At 30.8% G+C, this 13,269-nt stretch overlaps 1 long non-coding RNA gene across 1 annotated transcript; it reads left to right on the top strand.

Annotated features, from left to right (window-relative positions):
- The first annotated feature begins 253 nt into the window (after nt 1-253).
- LOC146945550 (uncharacterized) lies at nt 254-1,201 on the top strand. The gene is made up of 2 exons (XR_015026422.1): nt 254-725; nt 858-1,201. It is a non-coding gene; the product is annotated as an uncharacterized LOC146945550 (long non-coding RNA).
- The last annotated feature ends 12,068 nt before the right edge of the window (nt 1,202-13,269 follow it).

Here is a 13,269-nt window from a genome sequence, read left to right as displayed (position 1 = left end):
TTTGACACACAAAAGAAAAGATAAAAACTATTTAAAACATTGAATTAAGTTAAAGGAATTTTGGTGCATTGTTTCAATGAATATATTACCATCTCATTGAATTATTATATTGCTTTTTGTATATATGTGGTTCTTATTCAACATTATTATATTGCTTTCATGTGGTTCTTTACCTATCTTGAAAGGATATTACTGAAAGATTATAAAAGAAACAAAATATAATGAAAGGTTGATAAAACTATTTATGTTAGACCCTTGCTTATCTAATGTGAAGGGACAAACACTATGCATTGATGTATATACAAGAATTTAATAACTACATTAACTTTCTAAATTAAGGGTTTCTTGCATCTTTATAAGTGTCAGCAACACTCATAATAAGTTGAGAAAAAAGTTAATGTTTATTACATGAAAAGGAAAAGAAATATGTCTTGTATCCTCAAATTTCTCTATGATATAATCTTCTTTATTTCATTATTTTTTGTTGTAGAAAACGTTAGCGCTAGTAAGCCCTTTCATTCGTCCTTTTCAAATTTTCTTCTTTACCTCGTACTCGTACATAATATTTAAACCCTCATCATTAACAATCCTATATATTTTTTACATCACAGCTTATGGTTTTTATTGTGATGAAGATGTTCAATGTGATCCTCATTTATGTGTACCTCCTCTGCAAGTGATTTGTGGTGGTGATTTTCTCTGCTTCTGCACATTCAATAAGTAGAGTTAAGCTAAAAATTAATTATAAGTTACTTCAAGTTCTATAATTTTTATTTATAAATCATAATTTTGTTACTCTTATTATTGCTTTCATAATCTGATTTTTTATTCCATTGCCCATCCAATTTTCTTTACAGACTCTGAAGCATATTAATCATACAGTGCAAGTCTTATCACCGTATAAAAATAATTCTCCATATAAAAATTAAGGGTCATATGATGTTGACCTACACCAAGCAAAGTGTAAGAAACAATTGAATAATTTAAGTCACAATTTCAGACCAGATTATATTATTTAAACTTAATTTAAATTATACTAATGTTGGTTTAAAAGGTTCTAGTTATAAGTTGTGTTGTTTCATTACTTGTATTTAGGTACTTATCATAGTCTTATTTGATGAATCATAAGCCTTAAAAGGATTTGTATGTGTAGAGCCCTTTATTTTTTAAGTTTGAATTAAAGATTTTTTTTAGAGAGAAAGTGAATTGAGTATTAGTTCTTCTTATGGATCTTTTATTGGAACGTATTTTTATTCTTATCAAAGATATAGTTACCTTAGAATTCAAACCAATCATCTACTTCATAAACAAACACACACACACACACACACACATATTAAATAATTATCATAGTTCAATTATACAAAACTCGAATCATTTGTAACACCCAATTTTTTAACACGCATACAATACTTTTACTCTGAACCGCCTTTACTAAATTCTGGGTAACTTTTTTTCTTTTTAAACACTTTTAAAAAAGAGAAATGATATTTTGACAACCACTTTTTGACAACTTTCTCTCTCATACTCATATGATGTTGTTATCCTCTCTCTTCCTTTTTCTCTCTCCATTGTTTTTGACCAATAAGAAGTGAGAAAAACAAGGTTGTCAACAAAGTTGTCATCAAATGGATGTCAAAATATCATTACTCTTTAAAAAAAACCGATGATAAAAATATTCCACTAAAACTGTAGGTTCAAACCAGTCTAGGAAGCACCACTAAACACTGTGTATGCATGTGCATATTCTCCAACACAGTCGTTATTCACCATGATGTGCTTTTAAAAGATATACATTATTTTCAAAACTATTTATAGTTCAACACCAAAATAAACACCAAAATTAATTATGGAATAGCATACGTTATTTTAAAGTTACTTTCTACTACTTGTAAATATATCATGTTATTAAAACTTGAGATAATATGAAATTGAGTTTATCTAAAATCGTAGAAATTCTAAAAACTGTTTTGTTAACTAATACTTCAATTATTTGATTCATGTCAATGTCAAACTATCATGGATAATGTTACCTAAAATTGTACCCGGCTCACTTGATCATAGTCGCAACCTGAACAACACTGGAAATCACAAAAATTAAAGAAAATTAAAGAAAAACTTTAAAGGGAATAAAAGCGAGATTTAAAAAAAAAATTATAGAGCCCGAAAACCTAGCTCAGAAGATCTTCTTTCATATAGGTTCCTCCTCCACCAATAATCTCCATCTCCATTTTGAAAGTAGAGTTTAGTTAGAAGAATTTTTAGATCCTTAACCTCAAGCCCTCCCCTAGATTTAGGAAGATAAACATCCTCACATTTTAGCCATAAATTTTCTTTTAGCCGTCGCACCACCTCACAAAAAATTATGTTGGATTTTCACCGTTTTTTTCAAACACAAGATGACATTTTGAGAAAATACATAAAGAAAATAGGGAGGGCTTCCAAAACCGCATTAATGAGGACAACTTTACCAAAAGACTTACAACCCTATTCTTCCAAGGATTGAGCCGTGAATTAAGAGCTTCCACTACCGATTTCCACGTAGCCTCTTTTCTATGAATGGAACCGACTAATAGAACAAGATAAATAAAATGAACCTTCACAAGATTACAATGCAATAAACCTTTTGTCACCTACATCCATGAAGTTTACATCCATGTTTATCCCATAGAAGTTACTCTTATTAGAGTTTACTTTTAGCCCAAATAATAATTCAAACTGACAAAGAATTGCCTTCATGGACTTCAAGTTCTCTACACATGCCTCTCATACGAGTAAATCGTCTCTGCGTATTGTAAGTGTGAGACAACCACATCAGAATTTGCAACTTGTAAGTCTTTGAAACCTAACTCCACTTCCCTTCCCATTAGCAACCCCTACCCCTATGCCACCCATAAGAACAAAAAATGAGCCAAATGATCTCATTGTTTAAGTCTTCTACTAATTGCAACCTCTTTTGTTGGGTTTCCATTAATCAAAACTAAAAACACACATGAAAACAAATAAGCTTGCATCCAACCCCCTCCACTTTTCATGAAAACCAAAATTCCTTAGCATATAATCAAAAAATTACCAACTTACACTGAGTCATAGGCCTTTTTGAAATCTACTTTGAAGATGAGACATTCCTTCTAGGTTCTCCTCACTAGGTCCACCAATTCATTTACCACCACCACCCCATCCATAAAAAGGCTACCTTTAATGAATGTCAGTTGATTTTTTAAGATAAGTGAATCCATCACCAACCCAAGTCTATTAGCTAAGACCTTGACCACTAATTTGTAAAGACTACCCAATAGAAGAGTATTAGATAATGAAATCTAAATCATTGAAAGATATTATTATTTTTTATAACCTAATCCTACTATAATAGACAAACAAAAACGAAAATAGATTGTATTTTGGCTTTGCAAACAAGCAACCTTATAGGTTTCCTTCCACCAATTCAAGGAGACAATTTTCATATGAGGTTTGATTCTTTGCAGAATATTTTGGTTTTTAAATTCTGCAATCCATGTTGGTTTCTTTCAGTTTTTTGGTTCCTTTTAGTGCATAAGGAATCTTGCTTAAAATTTTAAAATTCATGTTGCAGAATCAGTCACAAAAGAGTGTCTGAGTTTTTTATGTCATTGTTGGACACGTATTGGTTAACCAAACTGTGGTACTAGTGATTGAAAATGTGGCCAGATAGTTTGATTTAGAATCTTGGAACTATTAGACTATTAGATAAGTGAATATATCGTCGCAATAAAAAAGAGTATTGTATCTGTAGGGACTTGTGAATCTTAAGGTAATTTGTGTTTCCAATGTGTTTAGTTATAGAATATGCTTTTGCTTTTCAAGGTTTATGATTTGTTTTAGTTATGAAAATATGCAATTAATTAAAATGCCTTGGAGTCGTGCAATTCATCATTACAATGAACAATCCCTAATTCCTAATCTTTTCTACGTCATAAAAAATCATTGCTTAAGGATGAGGTAACTCTTAAAAATATATTTTGTTCTCTTGCAAGAACAATGGGTGTGCCTTACCAACATATATCCTTAATATTATGGTTTCTATGTTGGTAAGACCGATTGCACCATATTATCCATTACATCCCAAAAACCTTTAGGCTATTCTCATGTTTCAAGACCTTTGTCTAGTCTTATATTTCTAAAAACCTCTCTATCTTTCAACAAAGTAATTGCCTAAGATTGCAAATTATAATAACCATTCAACTTCTTAGAAATCAACTTCAACTTTCTTTGCTTCATTGATACCAAAAGTTTGAATTGATTATAACCACATGACTCTGATATTCTTATGCTTATATCAATCTCTTGATTAGTCAAGCTCAAACGATTAGTCTTGATTAGGGTTATGAGTTTTCACAACAAAAGAAAAGAAACGAAGAGGATCATGGAAAGTTTTTCATATGACTACTTGCCATTATCCCAAGACAAGAGAAAACTACTCACTCATTATAGTGATGAGATTTGGCAAATAAGAATAAAGACAAAAAAAAATAACAATGCTTTTATTGAAAATAAGAACAAGATACAAGAGCTTTTTATTCTTTGGTGTAAAGTGGTGAGAAATCATGCTAAGACTTGGCCTCTTTATAAATATGATTTCATGCACCATTCAGATTACAAGGTATTTACAAAAGTATTTACAAGTGATTATCCAAATTCTACAAAATAAAAACCACAAAATTAAAGTTCATATGTTGCTACATTCATAACCCCTAGTTAAGAGCAATCACAACAACCTTTGTCATCTAAGGCTTGATCATTTGTTTTCTTCTTTGACTAGTAGCGTTTTTGGGACTTATGGCCGCAAATTATAAAGTGTTGCAAATTGATTTTCCATTACCTAATCATTGAAAAAAGTTCTTCGTTGACTTATCTTAGTCGACAATATTAAACCTTTGAATTCATTACAACCTTTTTACTCTGTTTTCTCATATTCATCTTGAATTATCTATTTATTTAAAAAAAACAAAAAGAAAATATAGTAAAATGCAAATAAGCTATAAATAACAATATTAATTTATTAAATAAATTTTAAAAAAATATAGTAAAATAACATGTTATCATTAACCTTGTTATCATTCGACACTATTATATTGCTTTGAGGGTATTACATGTCTATCTTGAAAGATTATTGAATATAATGAAAGGTTAGTAAGAACATTTATGTTAGATCTTTGTGTGATCTAAAGGGACAAACACTATATTAGAATTTTTTTTTCTTCTGACCCTATAACCAAAAAAATTGATATGTCTGCCCCTAGTTACAATTGCCCTTGTTCTTTGTTTTATTTGGCGAACATACACTTTTTTTTCAACTTATGCAGACTTTTTCTGCAACTTCTGACTGCTCCATAAATGAAATGGCGAACATGGATGGTTATTTTTTTTCATTTAATTTTTAGATGTATGCCATTAAAAATGGCGAGCATGTTCCCTTTTTTTTTGCGGTCTTACATTTTTTTTTGGTTTTAGGATTTTTTTTTAATTAAAAAAATCACCTTTTTTAAATGGCTTGTTCGCCATTTGAAATATATAACTTGAAAAGAAAAAACAAAAAATCGTATGTTCGCCATTTCATTTGGGGAGCAGTCAGGAGTTGCAGAAAAAGTCTGCATGTTCCCTGTTTCAAAATAAGAACATGCAGAAAAAGTTGAAAAAAAAGTGTTTGTTCGCCAAATGAAATAAAGAACAAGGGCAATTGTATCAATAATTTTGAACTAGGGGCAGACATATCAATTTTTTTTGTCATAGGGTCAGAAGAAAAAAAAATCGTAAAATATTTTTTTTTCTGCCCCTATCACAAAAAAAAAAGTTATGTTTGCCCCTAGTTGAAAATTAATGTTACAAATACCCTTGTTTTTCTTTTAAGTTGGCGAGCATGACCTTTTTTCAACAATTCGCTGCAACTTGCAGGTTCTGTCTGAATTAAGTTGGCGAGCAGGTTTTTTATTCATGTTCTTTGTTTGAATTGCGAGCAAGCCATTTTTTATTTGTGTTCTACTTGTAAAATGGCGAGCATGCCATTCCTATTTATTTGTGTTCTACCAGGAAGCATGCCATTTCTATATTATTTTTTTGAAAGATTGCATTTCTATATTTTCAAAGGCGAACATGCCATTTTTTTCTATATTTTTTCCTCTTTTTTTGTTATTTCGGTCTAACTTTTGTTTTCTTTTTGTTTTACAATTTTTTTTATTAAAAAATCACTTTTCTTGAATTTAAAAAATAACCTAAAATAATTTTTTTAATTAAGCATTTACCAAAAATACATTAAAATGAAATGTTGTTACAAACTTAAAACATCTATTACATTTATATTATCTTAATTTTGTGTCCATGAGTACTACATCCAACCAGTCATATTCGCAGGAATTGTCCAACTGTTAATCATCAGTAGTTAATTTTCTTCATAATGTATTTTATTCCGAATTATCTTAATATAATTATTATTATTATTATCATTTCACTTGTGTATTTATTAATACTTTTTAATTTTTTTAATTAAAAATATTTATATACAACGTAGGATAAACGATGATCGCAACTCCATTAAAGAATAATAATACAACGTATTCATTAAATTAGATGAACCTTCTTTCAATTTTTTTTTTAAATTAGATGAACTTAAAATGGCATGCTCGGCAATTTAAATATGGAGTCAAATAAAAATGGCTTTGCTCGCCATTTCAATCCAAGAACATCAAAAAAAAATTAAAAAAGAATTGATCGCCATTCCATATGCAGAACTTACATAAAGTTCTAAAAAAGCCTGCAAGCTTGCCGAAGAAGTTGAAAAAATGCTGATGCTCGCCAAGTTAAAAGAAGAACAGGGGCATTTGTATCAATAATTTTGAACTAGGGGTAGACATATCAATTTTTTTGGTGATAGGGGCAGAAGAAAAAAAATTCCGAAAATTGTCCGCTTCCTCTGACAGTGGTTTGTACTGGTGATAACATGTGTATGTGCATAGATTCGTTTCAGTTTTTTGAACAACCTTAGGTATATAATTTTATCTACACATCACAATTTGGTTAGTTTTATTATTGCTTTCATCTTCCGATTTATATTTTTTTGACCATCTAATTTTCTCTACAGTCGTCTCTAAATCATATTATTTATACTATGCAAATATTATCGCCGAATAAAAATAAAGGTCATATGATGTGGCTCTTCAACAAGCAAGTATAGATGCCAAATTGAATAGCTTAAGTCACAATTTTATACCAAGATATATTATTTGAACTTAGTTTGAATTGTAATAAAGGTCATCCGGGGGCACCAATTAAGCATACCAAAAAGAGAAATTATTATCATAAAAAGAAAATGTTTTTAACTTTTTATAAATTAATTACACAATTTTTATGTAATAATGTTGGTTTTAACAGTTCTAATTACAAGTAATGTCACTTCATGACATATATTTAGTTATTTATACATAGTCCTGCTTTTAATAAACATGTCTTAATGAGCATTGCATGTGTAGAGCACTCTATTTGCTAATTGTAAATGAGTAAAAAAAAATATCGGTACGATGTAAATTGACTATTAGATCTTCTTATGGTTTTTTTTGTTAGAAAATATATTTATTCTTTTTTTGTTGGTCTAGTTGTCTAGTGGTTAGAGCTCACACAATTAAATGTGGAGAAGTGGGGTGTCCGGCGTTCGAACCTCGACCCCTGCATAAATTATGCAATGTCTCTACCAACTGAGTTAAGCTCACAAGGATAGAAAATATATTTATTCTTATCAAAGTTATCATTGTTACCATAGAGACTAATCATATACTTTCTCCGTTCCTTTTTAACTGTCATATTTGCTAAAAAAAATTGTTCCTATTTAAGTGTCACTTTTAGAGTTTAAGATTGTAATATGTCAATTATACCCTTAACCTCTCAATTACCAAATCTGATACATTAATTGCATAGTATAATATTGTAGCCTAATCCAATTCCTCTACTCCATCAGACACATTTTACCGAGGCCACAAAAATGCTTTCCGCTAATAAATGCAATAAACCCACTCTTCATTGTTACAATACATAGATCTCCACAACTATTTCTCTTTAAATATGTACAGTACACTAACCATGCTTGTGTTATTTTGAATTACGAATGAATGAGACTGAAGTTATTTTCTTTTGTTCGATCTTATGTGCTAGTGCTTTTTCATTATGAATGCAAATTTATTTCTGTTTAAAGAATCCACACCAACATTATACACATATGCATTGCATTCTCCACTATATAATCTGCAAGCTAAAGTTAGACTAAATCCTTCCTTTTCTATGACCCTTGTGCTTTATTTAAGGTTGGTGTTGTAGCTGATGCCTGATTCCTTTAAAGTTGTTTTACCTCACCCTTATCCTCAGTGTTCTAGGCACTTGTGATCTTTTCAAGGTGGAAAGTTGGTCGTTTCCGACCCATTTTGTTATGGTACAAGAACTGCATAGTGAATTCAAGGAGGGAAGATGTTTTAGATTTAGATGAGGTACCTTGAAAATCTTAGTTTAAGACTTCAATTGTACTTGTTGCATGGAATTACATGTGTTAGTACTATTCTTGTTATATTAAAGTGAACGTAAAAAAAAAGTCATGTACTTGTTGCATGGAGTACTATACTATAGCTACATAAAAATAATGAAATTTTATAAGTGAAGGAGTAATACTTAAACTGCTTAGTGTCCACCAAAAGTTCTTGTACTAACATTGTTCAAATGAGTAGAAGTGTTCACGTGACTACAACCCAGTCACAATAAGTATCACTCAGTAAGTAGTTCAAAACATCTTGCACTAACATTGGATTACACTTCCCTTGAGTGGGTAGTTATCCTTCTCTTTCTAGCCTCTTCTTATTCATATGCGGAATCTTATATCTATTGGAACCATTGGCTATCATGATCTCTATCATGCATAATTGTAATGTTACAAATATGCGACTGGACTTCACCGATGGAAAGTTCTCAAATGACTTTACCACTGCACTCACAAGTTCATCAACAGTTTTTGGTGACTCCTTGTGCTGTAATGATTGTATAGCACTAAAAAATCCAAGATCTAAGACATTTAGATCTGGGGAATTTGGAGGTTGAGACATTAAACGGATATCAAATCCATCTTTTCTGACTTCTTGAAGGAACACAAGATCATCAAGACTAATATGAGTTCTTGCGTTATCTTGTTGGATAAATATTGAATAATGATATTTTGACATCTATTTGATGACAACTTTGTTGACAACCTTGTTTTTCTCACTTCTTATTGGTCAAAAACAATGGAGAAAGAAAAAGGAAGAGAGAGGATAACAACATCATGTGAGTATGAGAGAGAAAGTTGTCCAAAAGTTGTCAAAAAGTGGTTGTCAAAATATCATTTCTCATAAATATTATAGACCCCAAGTCCTCTATTGGCCATTTTGCCTTTATATCTGGCAGGACTTTCTCAATAAAAAATGATCTTATGACATCTCTGTTTACCGAAGTCATTGCTTTTGTCTCCATTGTTTCCGCAACTTGGTTAGCACTTGTCCTCTTAGCTAGTTCCTTGGTAACAAAAGGAAAAATGACAATTTTACCATCAAAAATTTCATTTCCTTGTGCGTCAAATCATGGTCGAGCTTAAGCAACTAAAAACATAACTTTAGCAATAAAGTTTTTCTTTTACAAGTACGATGTGGCTCATCCTCATCTGGTAGCAAATAATAGTTCTCTGACTTTTTAGTCAGGTAAAACCACTTTTCATCAATATGAATAATATTGTGAATACTTTTGAACATTGGATCATGTGGTATACCTTCAAGCATTGACAAGCAAAATTCCATCCTAGATCTTTTGTTTTATTCTTTCAAAAATGGCTTTATGGAATTTGAATGGTGTCGTATAATCCCCTTCTTTAAAAGTTTAAACACAGAAGTTGGATTTGTATCCAACGCCCAAGCTAATGATCGGATGGTTCTTTTTTTTCTCAAAGGAACTTCACGGATTTGGTTAGGATCAATTTCAATTCTCTTACGTCCACAATTTTTTGTCTTTCTATGAGACACATCATGTGCTTCACTTTCTTTTGCTCTTTTCCAAATACGTTGGACAGTTCTCATAGAAACTGAGAATGATGAAGCCACTGCCTTTGTAACTCCTCTAGGTAATTTTCCATCAACACTTTTTTGCAGTAACTCATGATAAACAGATGTGAGCTCTTCATTGCTTAAAACTCTTAGTCTATTTCTTTCACCATTTGGTTAAGCTTCTTCAATATTTTCTTGAATTGATCCTTAAATTAACAATAAGAAGGACAATAAATGATTCGGATAATAAATGAACAAATAAGAAGGAAGAAGACATGACTAAAGACTTTGTCACATTACGCATACACGTTAAAGAAAAATGAAGAATAAGAGAACTTTAGTAGTGCAACAAAGGTGACAAAGCTAAATGCACATAAATGAACAAATATTTTCTTGAATCGCTCCTTGCATTAAAAATAAAACGGTGAGATACTAAAATATAAATTAATGTAACACACAATCTTAAGAAAAAATTCTTAATGAATGAGCTAAAGAAAAATAACTTACCATTGTCCAAATCATTGTTTGTGACTTCTAAATTGTCTTTACATTTCAACTTCGAGGTGAAGTTTGTTAGGAGACAAGCGAACATGGTTGCTCATAGTTTAGCTAGGGCGGCCTATTCTTGGGCTAGTCACCGTATTTTTGATTCTTATCCTTCTTGTATTGAACATTGGTTGATTAATGATAACAGTTAACTTTGTTTCGGTCAAAAAAAAAAAATTTGTCTTTCAAATTCATATCTATACCATTGTCCAAATCATGGTATGTGACATCAATATTTTCTTGAATCGCTCCTTGCATTGAAAATAAAATGGTGAGATAGTAAAATATAAATTAATGTAACACACAATCTTAAGAAAAAATTCTTAATGAATGAGCTAAAGAAAAATAACTTACCATTGTCCAAATCATTGTTTGTGACTTCTAAATTGTCTTCCAAACTCATATCTATACCATTATCCAAATCATGGTATGTGACTTCAATATTTTCTTGAATCGCTCCTTGCATTGAAAATAAAATGGTGAGATACTAAAATATAAATTAATGTAACGCACAATCTTAAGAAAAAATTCTTAATGAATGAGCTAAAGAAAAGTAACTTACCATTGTCCAAATCATTGTTTGTGACTTCTAAATGAACAAATACAATACCAATATCATTGTTGAACTCTTCAGCCTCTTCACGAGAAAAGATTTCCTGCATCAAAATTAAGATCTGACAAAGGTGTAAATTCAACTTTTAAATCTATATCACACAATGAAAATCTAGTAATGTTTGATGCCATATTTGATGAGTTATAAATTCTGTAAACTGCCATATATACACTTCAACTATTGGTGATTTTAATTTTGTTTTGGTGGGAGGGATAAATTTTGATTAAAAAAGTTGGAGGGAAGTTCAAACCAAAAATTAAGTTGGAGGCAAGGTTTATTTGTTACTCCTTTAAAAAATTCAGAAACAAAAGAAGAAAAAAAATTGGAGTACGTGATTACTTTTATTGATAGTTTGTTTTGTCTTTTGGGCTTCCCATGCTCTTATCAAAAAACGTGAGCCATGCATTTATGTAGTGAAAGGCTAATTGATACCAAGGAAAAGTTACACTGCATATATTAAGGGTAGAAAAGGAAAAAGAGAGCTAATTATGCTCTGCCTTGGTTGTAGCAAATTGGACAAAAGTGACACATATAAAGGAACTGAGGGAGTATAGTTTATCCATTATATTAATTTTAGTGACTTATTGATGTATAATTAATATCTATTAAATTTTCTGGTATTTTGTTTCTTAGATGTGGCACTTTTTTCCACAACATGAAAATTAAGAAATATCTAAATACTCCCTCCATTCCTTTTCTTTTGATGTTTTAGCTCTTGACACAAGTTTTAAGGAGTAATTAAAGTATATAAACATTTGTGTGTGTTTTACTTAAATGTCCTTATTTATCATTAAATTCACATATGATAAACCAAAGGTCACAACTACTTTAATAGTTTATTGTGTTTTCCAACAAGGGTAAACTTGATAAAACAATAATAAATTCACTAAAACATCAAAAGTTTTGGAATATAGTTGAAGTTCTAAAACATCAAAAGAAAATGAATGAAGAGAGTAAAATAAAACTCTTATGATTAGTTTTAAAAGTTCATACAATACACCTCGAAAAAGGAGGTGATGTTCAATTTCGCATGCTCATATTCTAAATACCATACTTGACTTAAAGAGTACACACAAAAAGTTTGAGTTCAATACTCATTGACTAGAACTTCGTGTGAGCCCCGTACTCCATTAATCATATGAAAAGTGATCATATGGGTGAGAGGTGGCATTTAACATGGGAAAGGATAATCCTTTCCCACCATGGGTCAATTGAGTTCTACCAATAGATTAAATGAAGAACACTATTTTATCATAGTCCAGCAGTACTGGATTTTTTCCCCACCATCTTCCTCAATTATTTTCTCTCTCCTCCATACTCTTCTAATTTTTCTTCAATTTCTGTGTACAATCACGACACCCACTCTCTAATTATTTTTCTCCCTGATTTGGAATTAGGAATGATGGATTTTATGAATTCGTTTATGCTGGCTTGTTATAGTCAGTTATGTGGAACCACCATTGAGATATCAAAAACCACCATTTTTTGACTTTATAGATTTGAATAAATCAAAAAACTAATACTACTAACTTAACCTTGCATGTTTCAAATTGTTGGGGTCTGATTGTTACAGTTCCAAGATGCAATTATTCAAGACACAATTTTTTAATTGAGATTTTGGAATTTGGGTTCGGAGAAGTTAAGGGAGCATTTGGGAACACAATAATTCGATTGAATCTGGAAGCAAATTTCATTTCACAAAATGGACTGTTATGATTCATGCAGAGAAAAACCAAACATAACTCATTTTCTACTCAAATCCTCCATGTTGCTGGTGGTGGTGGGTGAGTGGAGAATGGAGGAGAGAGAAAATAATTGGGGAAGATGGTGGGGAAAAAATCCAGTACTGATGGACTATGATAAAATTGTGTTCTTCATTTAATCTATTGGTAGAACTCAATTTGTTGTACCCTAATTTTGGACCTAAAAATACTTGTTCAATTCTTCTTTTCTTGCATTATAAGTCATCTGATATGTCTCTGATCAATTGCATCCTTCTCTGCATTTTATTTCAATGTCATTTGCAAAATT

The sequence above is a fragment of the Medicago sativa genome, chromosome 2, assembly GCF_051527215.1.
Source record: "Medicago sativa cultivar Bolivia chromosome 2, Bolivia_mono, whole genome shotgun sequence".
Taxonomy (NCBI): Eukaryota; Viridiplantae; Streptophyta; class Magnoliopsida; order Fabales; family Fabaceae; genus Medicago; species Medicago sativa.
Note: the sequence above shows the minus strand (reverse complement) of the source record. Positions and strands in the feature narration are given on the sequence as shown.